Below are 12,369 nucleotides of genomic sequence, written 5' to 3'. Positions count from 1 at the left end.
GGCTTCATCTTTAAGGCAGACATCATACTTCTCTTCCAAACTGCTCAAAAATAGAAACCCAGTTAATAAATTATGATACATTAAGATAGAGTACTATGTAGTCCTTAAAATGATGTTACAGAAGACTAATGATGCTGAAGGCTAAATGATAATCATGACATAATAAGAAAGAAAGCCACATTGGTTCTAATTTATAAAAATATATGTTGCATACATAAGAAAAGACAAGAAGAAAAGACCACTAGTGGCTTTGTCTGGGCAGTGACAGTAGGATATATTTTCATTTTCTTCATTTGTTTTTTATTTCCCAAATTTTCTACACTGTGCATGTACTATTTTTGTCATTTAAAAATTTTAATACATGCTATTAAAATGTTTTGTGGCATTTGGAAGGCACATTGGTGTGGCCACCAGGTGACCTATGTTCTACTTTCAATTCTACCACTGAGATGATATATGACCTTGGGCAAAGCATGCTCTCTGCTTTTGGCTCCCTTCCCTTCCCCTCCCTTCCCCTCCCCTCCACTTCCCTTCCCTTCCCTTCCCCCCGCCTTTTTTTTTTTGTAAAACATATTTATTTGGGGCTGGGCGCAGTGGCTCATGCCTGTAATCCCAGCACTTTGTGAGGCTGAGGTGGGTGGATCACCTCATGCCTGTAATCCCAGCACTTCGTGAGGCTGAGGTCAGGAGTTCGAGAGCAGCCTGACCAACATCGCGAAACCCCGTCTCTACTAAAAATACAAAAATATTAGTCAGGCATGGTGGTGCACACCTGTAGTCCCAGCTACTCGGGAGGCTGAGGCAGGAGAATCGCTTGAACCTGGGAGGCGGAGGTTGCAGTGAGCCGAGGTTATGCCACTGCACTCCAGCGTGGGCAATAGAGCAAGACTCCATCTCAACAGCAAACAAACAAACAAACCAGAAAACAAAAACAAAACAAAACCCCCAAAAAACAAAAAAAGAAAACCATTTATTTTAGAGTTCATAAAAGTGGACAAACAAAAAACGAAGTGTGGAGAGAAAAGGAATCTATAATGCCATCACACAGAAAAATCACTGTTTATTTGTTGGTGCTTTTCCTTCCAATCTTGTTTCTATGCATATAACAAAAATAATGTGCATTTTATCTTACAAAATGCCCCTTAATATTATAAAATGCATTTATTCTTATCAGGGGATTGGACTGGAGCTGTAGTTTTCCAGAAATGCTCTGGGAAGCCCTAGAGTTCTGTTACAATGCCTTGGGAGCTGCCAAGGGAGGGAGAGGGGAAGGCTGAGTGGTTGGAGTCTAGGTCTTTCAGATTACTCCAATTACACAGCCACCTTACTTAAAAATCAATTTTGGATCCTAGGATTTTACATAAGATTTTCTTTCAATAAACGGTTTTGATCTCTTTCTCTCTCACACACATATATATCTGTATATCTCATATATATCTATATATGTATATATAAAGATATGTGTGTGTATATTTATGAGACTGATGCACTGCCTACTGTGCTAATGAGGCACCAGTGTGTGTGTGTGTGTGTGTGTATATATATATATATATATATGTATATATACATGCATATATATCTACACAGAGAGAGAGAAAGACAGAGAGAGGAAATGTGATCTCCAAAGATCTTTCTAGCTTTGATAAATTCTATCATTTAGGCTTTTCACAAATTCCCTGAAAGCTTCTCCTGACTTGGTCCAAATTTGTGGAGTTTTTATACTGCCTTTTGGATAATACACTTGGTGCCAATAAGCAACCCCTTCTTACCCTGCGTGTCTAGCAAGGTGTGTGCAGTGTTGTGGATAGACACAAGACTGTGCCTTCAGTAGAATAGATTAGTCCTGTTCTGTATGGAACTGGAAAACTAATCAGCAGGGGAGGGAGTATGGGGCCAGTTCCTTGGTGGTCAAGGGCGCATTGAAGCCTGGCACAAATATTTTGAGGCAATTCGAAGATGATGTCTCTAATGACCTGTGGCAAGAAATTTATGTATTTTCTTGAAAAGGAGAGGTAAATGTATTGTTTTTCAGTTTTAAATATTAAATCCCTGGGTGGGGAGAGGCAGAGAGAGATAGAGCTTCTTTGTGACTTCCCTCTTTGTTTCGGATACATTATGTGGTCATATGCCTTGCTGATGAGGAAGGGGGAAACTGAGTAATGAGGGACCTAGCAGGAGAAAAGCAATGGAAGCATCTAGCTTACATCCCTTCCCAACATCCATCCTCATAGACAAGAGTTTTCAAGACAGTGGTGGGACTCTTATACTCCAAAAGATAGGCAAATATGACAGTACAGCTGTTGATTAGAGGGTTGGCTGCTAGGGTTGGCATATAAAGGCAGAATAGTTTTCATTGTTAATCTAAGAATTTTTTCTTAATCCAGCTTCTTCAGAATGAAGAAGGTAGTAAAGTTGTCTCTTGAATACTTAACTCCTTATTTACATACATTTTCCCCATCCCTGTACCCTGTTTCTCCTCCTCCGAAATCCCAGGCACCTTATAGTCTCCAGCTCCCATTTTATTCCCTTGATTGTAAAGTATAATTGCTGATAAATTTATTCTCATTAAGGTACAAATGACTGATTATAAAATAACTCCTATCCCTAGTGAAATAATAAAAATATCAAAAATATCCATAAGCCAGGGGAGTAAATCCACAGTGGTAGAATATTAGGTAGCATTGAGTGCATGAAGTGTTTCTTGAGGAAGGAACCCAGCTTAGTGCTTCAGCATACTTAGTCAAGAGGGCTCTAATTCCTACTCCTTGGGTAACCATTTAATCACAGGCCTGAGCCTGCTCTTGTTTTCATAAATATGTGTTTGTTTTGATAATTAGGAAAAGTGTAAAAGAGTTAAAATTGGGTATTTATTAGCTTCAGTGATGTGACAGGCTCGTAGGGGGTGAGGGCCAGCTAAAGGAAGTGCTCTGGAAAAGCAGCCTCTTTCTTTAGCTCAAGAGGGGTTAGGAAACAAAAACCAAGCAAAAAAATAAACAACCTGTGAAAGTAATGCAAAGGACCAAAGGAGTTCTGTTAGGTAGTTAAAGGAACACTGTAAGCAGTCTATTGACACTGCTTTGAATGATAGTCAAGATTTATCAGAAGTGTTTAATTTTAGCACAAAAGAGAAGAAAAAGTAGTTTAAAAATAAACCAGAGATTTAGAAAAAAGGCCTTTTCTGCATCTATTGAGATAATCATGTGGTTTTTGTCTTTGGTTCTGTTTATATGCTGGATTACATTTATTGATTTGCGTATATTGAACCAGCCTTGCATCCCAGGGATGAAGCCCACTTGATCATGGTGGATAAGCTTTTTGATGTGCTGCTGGATTCAGTTTGCCAGTATTTTATTGAGGATTTTTGCATCAATGTTCATCAAGGATATTGGTCTAAAATTCTCTTTTTTGGTTGTGTCTCTGCCCGGCTTTGGTATCACGATGATGCTGGCCTCATAAAATGAGTTAGGGAGGATTCCCTCTTTTTCTATTGATTGGAATAGTATCAGAAGGAATGGTACCAGTTCCTCCTTGTACCTCTGGTAGAATTCAGCTGTGAATCCATCTGGTCCTGGACTCTTTTTGGTTGGTAAGCTATTGATTATTGCCACAATTTCAGCTCCTGTTATTGGTCTATTCAGAGATTCAACTTCTTCCTGGTTTAGTCTTGGGAGAGTGTATGTGTTGAGGAATTTATCCATTTCTTCTAGATTTTCTAGTTTATTTGCATAGAGGTGTTTGTAGTATTCTCTGATGGTAGTTTGTATTTCTGTGGGATCGGTGGTGATATCCCCTTTATCATTTTTTATTGCATCTATTTGATTCTTCTCTCCTTTTTTCTTTATTAGTCTTGCTAGTGGTCTATCAATTTTATTGATCCTTTCAAAAAACGAGCTCCTGGATTCATTAATTTTTTGAAGGGTTTTTTTTGTCTCTATTTCCTTCAGTTCTGCTCTGATTTTAGTTATTTCTTGCCTTCTGCTAGCTTTTGAATGTGTTTGCTCTTGAAAATTCAACAACACTTCATGCTAAAAACTCTCAATAAATTAGGTATTGATGGGATGTATCTCAAAATAATGAGAGCTACCTATGACAAACCCACAGCCAATATCATACCGAATGGGCAAAAACTGGAAGCATTCCCTTTGAAAACTGGCACAAGACAGGGATGCCCTCTCTCACCACTCCTATTCAACATAGTGTTGGAAGTTCTGGCCAGGGCAATTAGGCAGGAGAAGGAAATAAAGGGTATTCAATTAGGAAAAGAAGAAGTCAAATTGTCCCTGTTTGCAGACGACATGATTGTATATCTAGAAAACCCCATCGTCTCAGCCCAAAATCTCCTTAAGCAACTTCAGCAAAGTCTCAGGGTACAAAATCAATGTACAAAAATCACAAGCATTCTTATACACCAATAACAGACAAACAGAGAGCCAAATCATGAGTGAACTCCCATTCACAATTGCTTCAAAGAGAATAAAATACTTAGGAATCCAACTTACAAGGGATGTGAAGGACCTCTTCAAGGAGAACTACAAACCACTGCTCAAGGAAATGAAAGAGGATACAAACAAATGGAAGAACATTCCATGCTCCTGGGTAGGAAGAATCAATATCGTGAAAATGGCCATACTGCGTAAGGTAATTTATAGATTCAATGCCATCCCCGTCAAGCTACCAATGACTTTCTTCGCAGAATTGGAAAAAACTACTTTAAAGTTCATATGGAACCAAAAAAGAGCCCGCATCGCCAAGTCAGTCCTAACCCAAAAGAACAAAACTGGAGGCATCATGTTACCTGACTTCAAACTATACTACAAGGCTACAGTAATCAAAACAGCATGGTACTGGTACCAAAACAGAGATGTAGATCAATGGAACAGGCCAGAACCCTCAGAAATAACGCCACATATCTACAACTATCTGATATTTGACAAACCTGAGAAAAACAAGCAATGGGGAAAGGATTCCCTATTTAATAAATGGTGCTGGGAAAACTGGCTAGCCATATGTAGAAAGCTGAAACTGGATCCCTTCCTTACACCTTATACAAAAATCAATTCAAGATGGATTAAAGACTTAAACGTTAGACCTAAAACCATAAAAACCCTAGAAGAAAACCTAGGCATTACCATTCAGGACATAGGCATGGTGTCGAAAACACCAAAAGCAATGGCAACAAAAGCCAAAATTGACAAATGGGATCTAATTAAACTAAAGAGCTTCTGCACAGCAAAAGAAACTACCATCAGAGTGAACAGGCAACCTACAAAATGGGAGAAAATTTTCACAACCTACTCATCTGACAACGGTCTAATATCCAGAATATACAATGAACTCCAACAAATTTACAAGAATAAAACAACCCCATCAAAAAGTGGGCAAAGGACATGAATGGACACTTCTCAAAAGAAGACATTTATGCAGCCAAAAGACACATGAAAAAATGCTCACCATCACTGACCATCAGAGAAATGCAAATCAAAACCACAGTGAGATACCATCTCACACCAGTTAGAATGGCAATCATTAAAAAGTCAGGGAACAACAGGTGCTGGAGAGGATGTGGAGAAATAGGAACACTTTTACACTGTTGATGGGACTGTAAACTAGTTCAACCCTTGTGGAAGTCAGTGTGGCGATTCCTCAGGGATCTAGAACTAGAAATACCATTCGACCCAGCCATCCCATTACTGGGTATATACCCAAAGGACTATAAATCATGCTGCTATAAAGACACATGCACACGTATGTTTATTGTGGCACTATTCACAATAGCAAAGACTTGGAACCAACCCAAATGTCCAACAATGATAGACTGGATTAAGAAAATGTGGCATATATACACCATGGAATACTATGCAGCCATAAAAAATGATGAGTTCATGTCCTTTGTAGGGACGTGGATGAAATTGGAAATCATCATTCTCAGCAAACTATCGCAAAGACAAAAAACCAAACACCGCATGTTCTCACTCATAGATGGGAATTGAACAATGAGAACACATGGACACAGGAAGGGGAACATCACACTCTGGGGACTGTTGTGGGGTGGCGGTAGGGGGGAGGGATAGCATTAGGAGATATACCTAATGCTAAATGACAAGTTAATGGGTGCAGCACACCAGCATGGCACATGTATACATATGTAACTAACCTGCACATTGTGCACATGTACCCTAAAACTTAAAGTATAATAATAATATTAAAAAAAAAGAAAAAAGGCTGGTGAACTCAGTTTAGTCTCAGGCACAAAGATACAAATTTCCAAAGTTGGATGGCCTGAGAGTACTGGGGCACAAGCTTGAACACTAACATCTATGAATTGTTAGGTGTGATTACCTGTCAGTAACATTTTCAAAGAGCTCCTCTTGGGTTACATGTTGGGGGGAATGGTTAGTTTATATAATAGATATGAAAAAAGTTATTTCATACCTACTACTATGGTGTAATCTACATGAAAAAATTATTTTCTCTTTTTCCCCTCCCCACAAACAAATTCAAACACCTAAAGAAAAATAGTTGCAAAATGAATTGGAGCAGAGTAGAACCAATTCAGAAATCTTCCTATAAAAAGAAGATGTCCTTTGTGACATAAACAGGGCAGTGATTTCCAAAGGAAGCTGCACATCAGAATCATCTGGAGCATTTAAAAAATACAGATTCCTGGGTTCCACTCGAGAGTTTATGATTCAGTGGTCTGGAGTGGAGTTGGGGATGTTAGTTTTTTTTTTTTAATGGAACAAGCCTCTTTGATATTAAATTAAAAATCCACTGATGATAAAAAATGCTTTATGAACTAGGAATAGAAGGGAACTTCCTTAATCTGACTAGATATAATACACTTAATCATGAAGCCCCTGAGGCTCCAGCTCAGAGGAGCCTCTGGGCTGTAAGATTGTAAGATTGTAAGATTCCCCATCCTGAGTAGGCCCTGGACCCTGATTTTTATCTGGAATTCTTCCAGAAATGGAAGTGGACTTCAAATATTATGTCATCAATAAGTGCCTTCTAGATCAAGATAGCATTGGTGCTTCAATATTCCACATACCTCCCAAGATCTCATTCAAAACCCAGCCAAGGGAAGGCCCACTGATTTTTCAGATCTTGAATATATTTTTTTTAATACTTTAAGTTCTCGGACACATGTGCAGAACGTGCAGGTTTGTTACATAGGTATACACATGCCATGTTGGTTTGCTGGACCCATCAACCCGTCAGTTATATTAAGTATTTCTCCTAATGCTACCCCTCCCCTAGTCCCCCACCCCCCAACAGGCACCAGTGTGTGATTGTCCCCTCCCTCTGTCCATGTGTTCTCATTGTTCAGCTCCCAATTATGAGTGAGAACATGCAGTGTTTGGTTTTCTGTTCCTGTGTTAGTTTGCTGAGAATAATGGTTTCCAGCTTCATCCGTGACTCTGCAAAGAACATGAACTCATCCTTTTTTATGGCTGCATAGTATTCCATGGTGTGTATGTGCCACATTTTCTTTATCCAGTCTATCATGGATGGGCATTTGGGTTGGTTCCAAGTCTTTGCTATTGTGAATAGTGCTGCAATAAACATATGTGTGCATGTGTCCTTATAGTAGAATGATGTATAATCCTTTGGGTATATATCCAGTAATGGGATTGCTGGGTCAAATGATATTTCTGGTTCTAGATCCTTGAGGAATCGCCACAGTGTCTTCCACAATGGTTGAACTAATTTACACTCCCAACAGTGTAAAAACATTCCTATTTCTCCACATCTTCTCCAGCATCTGTTGTTTCCTGACTTTTTAATGGTCATCATTCTAACTGGCATGAGATGGTGGTATCTCATAGTGGTTCTGATTTGCATTTCTCTAATGACCAGTGATGATGAGCTTTTTTTTTTCATATGTTTGTTGGCTGCATAAATGTCTTCTTTTGAGAAGTGTCTGTTCATATCTTTTGCCCACTTTTTATGGGGTTGTCTGTTTTTTCTTGTAGATTTGTTTAAGTTCCTTGTAGATACTGGATATTGGCCCTTTGTCCGATGGATAGATTACAAAAGTTTTCTCCCATTCTGTAGGTTGCCTGTTCACTCCAATGATGGTTTCTTTTGCTGTGCAGAAGATATTTAGGTTAATTTGATCCCATTTGTCAATTTTGGCTTTTCTAGGTTTTTTATGGTTTTAGGTCTTAAGTCTTTAATCCATCTTGAGTTAATTTTTTATAAGGTGTTAAGGAAGGGGTCCAGTTTCAGTTTTCTGCATATGGCTAGCCAGTTTTCCCAACACCATTTATTAAATCGGGAATCCTTTCCCCATTGCCTGTTTTTGTAACTGTCGTTGGAGTGAACAGGCAACCTACAGAATGGGAGAAAATTTTTGCAATCTATCTATCTGACAAAGGGCTAATATCCAGAGTCTACAAGGAACTTAAACAAATTTACAAGAAAAAACAGACAACCCCATCAAAAAGTGGGTGAAGGATATGAACAGACACTCCTCAAAAGAAGACATCTATGCAGTCAACAAACATGAAAAAAAGCTCATAATCACTGGTCATTAGAGAAATGCACTTCAAAACCACAATGAGATACCATCTCACGCCAGTTAGAATGGCGACCATTAAAAAGTCAGGAAACAACAGATGCTGGAGGGGATATGGAGAAATAGGAATGCTTTTACACTGTTGGTGGGAGTGTAAATTAGTTCAACCATTGTAGAAGACAGTGTGGCGATTCCTCAAGGATCTGGAACTAGAAATACCATTTGACCCAACAATCCCATTACTGGGTAAATACCCAAAGGATTATAAATCATGCTACTATAAAGACACATGCACACATATGTTTATTGCAGCACTATTCACAATAGCAAAGACTTGGAACCAACCCAAATGCCCATCTATGATAGACTGGATAAAGAAAATGTGGCACATACACACCATGGAATACTATGCAGCCATAAAAAAGGATGAGTTCATGTTCTTTGCAGGGACATGGATGAAGCTGGAAACCATTATTCTCAGCAAACTAACACAGGAACAGAAAACCAAACACTGCATGTTCTCACTCATAATAGGGAGCTGAACAATGAGAACACATGGACAGAGGGAGGGGACCATCACACACTGGTGCCTGTTGGGGGATGGGGGGCTAGGGGAGGGATAGCATTAGGAGAAATACTTAATGTAGGTGATGGGTTGATTGGTGCAGCAAACCAACATGGCACATGTATAGCTATGTAACAAACCTGCACGTTCTGCACATGTATCCCAGAACTTAAATAGTAATTAAAAAAAGAATCTTTTAATATACAAAACATATTTATTGTATTATTTGTAAGATAATTATGCAAAATTTATAAATTTAGTATTTCATAGTACACTTAAGGCAGTGTGGTCTGGTAATATTACGATACTGATATGATTTGGCTCTGTGTCCCCACCCAAATCTCATCTCGAATTGTAATTCACACGCGTTGCGGGAGGGAATTTATTGGATTATGGAGGCAGTTTCCTCATGCTGTTCTCATGATAATGAATGAATTCTCGTGAGATCTAATGGTTTTATGAAAGGTAGTTTTTTCTGTCCTCACATTCTCTCCTGCCACCTTGTGAAGAATGTGCCTGCTTCTTCTTCTGCCATGATTGTAAGTTTCCTGAGGCCTCTCCAGCCTCCCCTGTAAGTCAATTAAACCTTTTTTGTTTATAAATTACCCAGTCTCATGTAGTATCTTTATAGCAGTGTAAGAACAGACTAATATAGATACTATTTGAAGTTGTATGATGAATTCTGTCTTCTGTAATCCTGCAGTATATCTCTGTGACTATACCGTCAGATCTGAGGGCCCTCTGGGTGCTCTGAGCACCAAAGAAGGACATTTGACCCAGTTTATAGGGTCAGGAAAAGCTTCTTAGAATTAGTGCTAATTCTCTTTCTATGCACGTTTGGTAATTATGTGACTATGGAATTGTTATATCATTAAATTATAATAGGTAAACTTTTAGGAGAGTTTTCCAGTATGATGGAGGAAGAAATTGCATCTGTCATCCCAGAATGCCCCTGAGGTGAATGGTGATGCTGAAGTGAGTGAGGAAACCTAGAGCCTTTGGGCTCATGGATGCCAATCTCTGCAGCCTTTCTTGTCAGCTTGGAATTAAATCATGGCCTTCAGGTTGGAACTGAGAGGATTGTGTGTGAGTGAGGTAGGTTTGGAAAAAGTTTAGTTTGAGAATTTTGTTCTCTTTCTTTTTTGGTTTTGGTTTTAATTCTTAAATGATGTAACACATTCCTCCTGGGGACCAAGAGTGATTCTGAAAACTAATAAAAAGAGGAAACACTTGTGGGAGAAGCAAAAACACAGTAGATATGATTTATAATCTACAGGAACAATTATTCATTACTCCCTAGAGATTTTCTTCCAGAACTTCTCCTCTGCTTACTAGAGCATGTTTTGCTTATCTCTGGGTGCAAACCCTTAAAGAAGGCAAAAGTGCTGGTTTATCTGCAGCAGAGAGTCTGCTTCGGGGACTATGACATGTAGCTGAGGAAAACTGAGGCACTAGTTGGAGCACTCTGAGTTTATTGCCAGAGAGGTTGCCTTTGAGATTACTGATGATCTATATAAACCCAACAGACTGAAATGCCTGAAGATTAGCAGGCAGATCTACAGCCAGCTGCATATACCCCTACTCTGAACTTTCAACCTGTCAACATGCAAGGCCTGGAATGACTTATGGCACTCTACACACCTGGACCCAGCATACTTGGCAAGAGTCCTGGGCATACATACGTCTACTGAGCAGCAGCCCTTTTTCCCTTCCACACTTAAAATCAGCCACTGGATGTTTCTGTTTTCTGTTTAGTACTAAAGTTCCCTGCTGAGTGTGGAGCCTTGCCCTGATTTTCAACCTACTTTCCTAGGCCCCTGACTCTCTCTCTGGTTCTTGTACCTCTTCCCCTTGAGCTTAGTTTCCTCATCTGTAAAATGGGATTTTGTAAAATAGAAAAATGATAACATGCTTTTTATAGGCTTCTTACAATGATTAAAATAAATATAAAGTGCCTAGGATAGAGTAGCTATAAAATAATTTGTAGCTGCTTTACTTGCTATTATTGTTATTTTTAATAGTACTTAAATTTGTACTTTTATCCTCCAGTCACATAATGGGGTCTTGGTTCCTAACAGACTGATCATTTGGTCCCAAGATGTCACCTTCAGTGTCTCTCCTTGCCATTACCTACCCATGGGACTCTGAGAGATAGATATTGGACCAAATTAAACATGACTTAGTCATGTCTCTTTGGATATTATGTATTAGACTGCTTGTATTATATTAGTTTCCCAATGCTGCTTTAAAAAATTACTGTAAAATTTATGTCTTAGAAAGAAACACAGATTTACTAGCTTGTAGTTCTGGAGGTTAGAAGTTCAAAATGGGTCTCACTGGAATAAAACTGAGGTGTCAGTAGTGCTGTATTCCTTCTGGGGACACTAGGGAATGATTCATTTTCTTGCCTTTTCCAGTTTCTAGAGTCTGCCTGCATTTCTTGGTTTGTGGCTGCCTTCCATCCTCAAAGCCAGCAATCACACTTTCGTGACCTGTACTTCTGTCATCACATCTTCTCTGACACTAACTCCCCTGGCATCCTCTTTGATTTATAAGGAACCTTCTGATTATATGGTCCACCTAAATAGTTCAGGATAATCTCCTCATCTCAAGTCCCCTTTTCCATGTGAAGTAATATAGTCACAGGTTCTGGGTTCTAGGACTTGGAAATCTTTGGGGGCCATTATTCTACCTATTATATTGTTTCAATAAAAATCCACATCCCAATGACTGAGTAAGATGGAAGTGAAAAGCCAGATACATGTGTAAAGGTGTTTTGAAATTTTATCTCTAGGCCCACTTTCTATGTGGAGTCTTCCCTTAATATACTTTTTAAAATAGTAACCATCAACCCTACATATCTTCTTACCTGACATTTTACCTTCTTCTGTCTCCCTGCCGCCTACTTTTGTGAGGAAGTACACAGAAGTCAGACTGGCATTCCCAGAAGGTGGGCATTTTTACTATCATTTCAAAGTGAGGAAGAGAAAGGTTAACAAACCATTTTGTCTCTAAGTCCCTAAGCATCTTGGACAGCAGAGAAACTGCCAAATCTAGTCCATTGCTTTAAATCTGACAATCCTTTGAGGCTGAGAATTTGCTCTTGGTTACTATAACTACGGGTTTGTAGGCGAACATTAGAACATAAAAAGATGTGAGTCTTTCAGTTAGTTTAACAAATTCTGGAGATGAAATCTCCCCAAAAGACAAAACCTTAGGGGTAATCATGTCAGCTAGTCATAATAATTGTGCCATCATATGCCTAGGAGGTCTTCTTTTAGGATGG

Source organism: Pongo pygmaeus, chromosome X (assembly GCF_028885625.2).
Source record: "Pongo pygmaeus isolate AG05252 chromosome X, NHGRI_mPonPyg2-v2.0_pri, whole genome shotgun sequence".
Classification (NCBI taxonomy): Eukaryota; Metazoa; Chordata; class Mammalia; order Primates; family Hominidae; genus Pongo; species Pongo pygmaeus.
The sequence above is the reverse complement of the archived record's forward strand: the minus strand, read 5'-3'. Positions refer to the sequence as shown.